Below are 6,000 nucleotides of genomic sequence, written 5' to 3' on the forward strand. Positions count from 1 at the left end.
CAATAACCATTTGGTAGAATTTATATTTAGTATTCTGGATGAATTGCATTTTTTCCCTTACTCCCTGTCCAAGATGTATTTTGCCATACACTCACTCACTCTTTACTCATATACAAAATACTTTTAGGATAAACTGCACCCACATTGGCTGCATCTGAAAGGCTGCAGGATTAAAACTACAAACATATTTCATCTCAACAGACATCATTCATCTGCAACTCTAGTCCTTTTTGACATGAGTAGCATTACAGTTACAAAGGCAAACATCAGAAAAAAAAACAGTACTTTTCCACAACCATGGCAAAGTGCTTTCTAGTCAGATAAGTACTTTATTAGAGTGTAGCCCCTTGTGTAATGTAGCAAATATGGAGCCAGTTGTGCACAGCAGAGTCCCATAAACAATGTCATAGTGACGACAGAATTTGTTTTTTGTGATGTTGTATGAGGAATAAATATTGTTCAAGACACTAGAAAGAACTCCCCCATTCTTCTTCAAATTAGTGCAATGGGATCTTTTACATCCTCATGAGAAGGCAGGTGTGGCCTTGATTTAATGTCTCATCCAAAAGATGGCACTCTCACTACTACACCAGAGTGTTAGTCTTGATTTGCCACCTAACCTGTTTGTTTATATATAGGTAAGACAGTGAATAAGATTCAAATCTTTTAGGTCCAGTCATTTCATAACCTGAACTATAAGCCAAAACTATATATTTCTCCGACCCGAAACGCTCACCCATCCTCATTACCAAAGTGCAAGTTTTGCTTTAGTTCTTGTTGCCTTCGTCTGCAGGAAGCAAGGAAGAATTTGAAACTGGACGCACAATGTCTAAGGTACTTTACTTAGTACAATATTTACTTTTGTAATTTATAGAATAGCAACAGTTCCAAGAAATGCATTGTCTTCCCCAAAGCTTTTGAAACTTTAACAGTTAGTCAGTAAAAATCCCCAAATCCCCTTTCAGGCTTGCTTGTATAAATGCCATGTTACATTTGTCAGTAAACTTAACTGTTTCTAGCAGTCTCATCCAATCTTCTGTATGTGCACAGTTAACTTTCAAAATTCCTTTCCTGTGTCCTCCTCCTCCTCCTTCACCTTCTTTCAAATCAGATTAAGTTTACCATATTTTGAAACAACTCAAACATTGGAAAATGGTTGTCCAGGCAAAATTGTTTTCTACAGCTTGTGAGAAAATATTTTATACAAAACAATACTTCAAAATAAAACAAAAAAGGTCACTGTACAAAATCCCCACAACATAACTATTGTGATTTTTGGCAATGATGCAACAGAAATATTCAGTCCATCTACACAGCCTCTCCAAATGTGATCATAACCGTACACATTCTATTTAACTAATCATCTAATCTCCACCCCACTTCTAGGCAATACAATCCAGATCTGAACTACTCATTAGTGAAAGTGTTTCTTCTCATATCATACTTATCCCCATTTTCAAATCATTTTAAAACTGAGCCCTCTCGTTCTTGATGAGTTCAAGAGCTGGACAATTTCTGTCTACTCTGTCCTGACCCCTCAAGATGTTTGAAAATTTGTATCAAATCTCCTCTTAGCTTTCTTCTCTCCAAGAGAAACAGCCCCAACTCCCCCAACCTACTTTCATAACTGAAGTCTCTCTCCTTGGAATCAGTCTTGTAAATCTCTTCTTCACTGTTTCCAATGCATTCATATCTTTCCTAATTGGGGCACCAAGAATCATATACACACACGCACACACCAGCTGAAGTCTCCTGTACTCTACAGTACAACAAATAAAGTTAGGAACTATGCTTTATTAACTGCGCTCTCCACTTGTCCCACCATCTTTACATTTACACATATTCGTACAGGTCTTTCTGCACCTAGACAGCCTTTACAGTAGTTCCCTTTACTTTGTATTGTCTCTCCATGTTCTATCAAAATGGATCATTTCTCAGTTTCTGCACTGAGCTTTATCTACCACCTGCCTGTGCACTCCACCAACTTGCCAATATCTTTCTGATGTTTTTCCACTGCCCCTCTCCTCCACACCAATTGCAATGTTTTCAATTTTCTATTGTCTGCAGATGTAGAAGTGGTCTTCTACTCTTCTGGATTTATATCATTTTATATGTAAATCAGGACAAGGAAGGATTCCAACAGCTGGATGTCATTACTAATATCAATGCACCATTTCCCTCGGTTTCCTATCCAATTTTACTGCTGTCCCCTGTATTCCATGAGCTATAACTTTTCTATCAGAAGCCTTGTATCACACTCAGTCAAATACCTTTTTGAAGATCATGTACACTACATCAACAGTATTACCCTCATGAAATCTCTTACCTCTTCAAAAGAACTCCCAAGTTAATTTACTGATAAATTTATGCTCTCCCAACATGCTCCGTGTGTACATCAATTATGTCCTGGATTATTGTTCCTGCAGGTTTGCCCACTAACAATGTTAAACCAACTGGTCTGTAAATCGCTGAGCTTTACCTTACAATACTTTTTTAAACAAAAGCATATCATTTGTAATTCTCCAGTCCTCTGGAATCAATCCCCTCCACTCCCAACATTCTGCAAATGTCACTCATTTCCTTCAGTAATCTTGGGTGTATCTTATCTAATTCAGGTACTTTGTCAGCTTATCCAAAACCTCCTCTTTATTAGTTTTGAACCCTTCTAGTGACTGAATTTTCACCTCTGACACCATAGCATGGGTAGCTTCAGCATACTCGGTAAAGGCAGATGCAAATTACTTATTTAATACCTTGGCCATGTCCTCTACCTTGAAATGTAAATCTTCATTTTGGTTCCCAAACTTCCTTACAACTTTTACTTTTATGAAATAAAGGAGTTTGGGATACCCTAGTGGTTTTCATATTTCTTCGATGCTTCTGTTACTTGCCTTTTCACTTCCCTTCCGAATATTTTGAATTCAGCCTGGTTATCAATTGTATTTTCTACCTCATACTAGTTACCTGAAACGGACTTTCTTCTTTATTTTAAAATTTCTTTTTTTTTTGCATCCTAGCTCTGGATTCACCCTTGCTCTACCCTTCCCTTTTGACGCAAAAATTCTAATGGTGTCTGAACTATTACTTCTTTGAAGGTAGCCTATTGTTCAGCCGAAGGATATTATGAAACTTGATAAAGTTCAGAAAATATTTAGAAGAATGCTGGAGGGTGTGAGCTATAGGTAGAGGTTGAATAAGCTGGGGCTGTTTTCCCTGGAGCTTCAGAGGCTGAAGAGTGACCTTATATAGAGATTTATAAAATCATGAGGGCCATGGACAGGATAAATAGCCAAGGTCTTTTCCCTGGGTTGGGGGAGTCCAGAACTAGAGGGCACAGGTTAAAGGAGAGACAGGAAAGATTTGAAAGGGACCGAAGAGGCAACTTTTCACGTAGAGGGTGGTACAAGTATGGAATTAACTACAAGAGGAAGTATGGAGGCTGGTACAATTATAATATTCAAAAGGCATCTGGACAGGTATATGCATAGGAAAGGTTTAGAGGGATGTGGGCCAAGTGCTGGCAAATGGGACTTGATTAATTTAGGATATCAGGTCAGCATGAACGAGTTGAACCGAAGGGTCTGTTACAGTACTGTATATCTAAGACTTCATGACTCAAAGTATTTCTCACCAACTGTCGGCTCTAACGTACGAGGCCGAGCTCTGCTCCTGCTCCACTGAAATGCACTCTTCCCCCAATTAAAATTCTTTATTCAAGGACAGGAGTATAAATAATGGATGCAGTCACTGACATTCCTTGTAAATGCACAAAATTTGATGACTTTTTACAAATTGGCAAAACGTTTAGCTTTCAGTTCCACCCAAAGACCACAGCTATTTAAACTCCAAGAATTTTGAATGAGGAACCAATCTGTTTAGCTACAGAAACCTATGTTTCACACAGGCACTCTTCACCAATATTCTCATTTTAAAACACTCGAGTAGTCTGCAAAACATTTGCAACATCAAACCAGGAAACCACTGTTCAGCACAAGGCTCTGGTTACTGTATCAACGTGGTCTAGAGTGATCATGTGCCAAGCTGTGCTATATTAATTACACACAAATATTATACAATGCTCCAGTTTTGAGACTTACTACAGCTCCAATGGATAGATATACACACAAACACATACATGACAAGCCCACAGATGAAGGAAATGTTCAGTAAATATGACATAGTGCCTCAAGTGATGAAACTGACTCCTCTGTGTGGTGTCACCTTGACTCACAAGAGCAGAGCCTGTCTTCTCAGTATCCAGCATTTAAATAAAATGACATACATTGCAAAATGGAATAAATGAAGGATTAGATTGCATCGTGACCCTGAATAGGAGATGAGGCCCAGCCTCAGTTGAAGTCAGTGTGGCGAATGGCTGAAAAAAAATTTCCCCAGAGCTTCCCCTTTGAACTTTCCCTTCAGTGCTGGCCAACTCCAGATTGGGAGGCACCATTTGGCAAAATGCGTTGGCAGAGATCTCCAAACAGATTGCTAGTTACCCATCACTTCTTTCAAAAATTACATTACAAAGCAAAATGTATGCCATTTAACCTCTCTATGCGCAGCCAGTCGCGCCGATGAGCGATTATTACTGCGCACTGCAGGCCATGGCCCACCTTTCCTTCAAGATTAGGATCTGTCTAAGAAGCTCGCCCCCTGCGAGTTCAACCAAACATCATCATCAGTATGTCCCACCCCCTGACCTACCATATCCCACCCGCAGCCTGCGTCCCACGCCTTCTCTGTCGCTATTGGTTGTCGGACCTGCCAATCGCTCCGCGTGTGCCGCACGCGCCCTCATGACAGTTGTCAGGTTAGGTTGCAGCCGCACAAGGCCTGCGGTCCCTCTCACCCTTCTCCCCACCCCAAACCCAGGCGCGGTGAATACTGGGAGTTGTAGTCCGCCTCTCCACTGTCAACGGCCGCCGCGGCCCAGCAGACTACAACTCCCAGCCAGCAACTTACCGCACATGCGCCGCAATCTCCCTCCTCCTCGGTCAGTCGGGGGGCGAAACGTAAGCAAATATACAGTATGGAGTACAGTAAGGTGGGGGGAGCAGAGAGAAAGAAGCCGGTCGGCAGGCCGATTCCCATATTACAACACGCTGCTAACGTCAATCTTACCACAGGTCCGAGGCGGTCCACTGAAGGTAGAAGCAGGTAGCTGGTGGTCGGGAGTCTGCTTGGGTTGAGGCCCAGGTTGGATGTGTCACCCACACTCACTCCCTCCTTCACTCACTCACTCCCTTACTATCTGCCAATGGCCCGTATGTAACTCACTCCCTTCCTGGTTCCACCAGGCCCTCCCCCACCCCCCTCTCTTAAAGCGGTCTTGTGCCCTCCCTGTGAGTGTCAGGGTCCTATCCCCTCCCAGCTTCATCTGCCGTCTCTTTTAAACAAAGCAGGCTGTCGCTGTCCTGAAGGACAACTCTCTACCCTGCTACCATGAGGGTCTCCCTCTAATGTCCCCATACCCCACCTCCCACACTTAAAGCTGTAAGACACCCCCTCCCACCAACCCCACCCACCAGTCGGGTCCTGCTCTCTTCTTTCTGAAAAGCAAATTAGTTGGATATCTCATTAAAAGCATACCTGACCGTTATAATGAATGAACTTCATCTCCTCGCTGTATCTCTCCCCCCCCCCCCCATTGCCCTCACTACATTTAAAGATGTAATGACCCCCTTTTGAAACGATTCTCTTAAAGGGACATTGCCTGCGCAGTTTTGTTTTCAACCCCCATATTTAGTAATGGGCTAACCAGCAGGACGCAGTGCTAGCTGCAAGGCTTGTGCCCACCTCGAGCTTGGATCCCAGACGTTTCACATGGAAAATGCAAAATGGTACATAAATTGCTGGTTCACATTAATATCCAGCAATTCTGGTGTTTGACAGTTCCAACTTGAAAAGGTAGACAATGGCAAGGGCAAAGGGGATCTGGCCTTTTTCCTCAAAAGATCAGAGTATTCGGAAATTAAAAACAAATCATTTCACACATCT

At 42.1% G+C, this 6,000-nt stretch overlaps 1 protein-coding gene across 1 annotated transcript in view; it reads right to left on the reverse strand.

Moving 5' to 3' along the window:
• LOC132828886 (zinc finger and BTB domain-containing protein 7A-like) overlaps window positions 1-5,239 on the reverse strand; it is a 173,861-nt gene extending 168,622 nt beyond the window's left edge. Inside the window, exon 1 of the mRNA XM_060846072.1 lies at window positions 5,125-5,239. The gene's annotated coding sequence lies outside the window, so the exon portion shown is untranslated. The remainder of the gene's footprint in view (window positions 1-5,124) is intronic.
• Between the last annotated feature and the right edge of the window lie 761 nt (window positions 5,240-6,000).

The sequence above is a fragment of the Hemiscyllium ocellatum genome, chromosome 28, assembly GCF_020745735.1.
Source record: "Hemiscyllium ocellatum isolate sHemOce1 chromosome 28, sHemOce1.pat.X.cur, whole genome shotgun sequence".
Classification (NCBI taxonomy): domain Eukaryota; kingdom Metazoa; phylum Chordata; class Chondrichthyes; order Orectolobiformes; family Hemiscylliidae; genus Hemiscyllium; species Hemiscyllium ocellatum.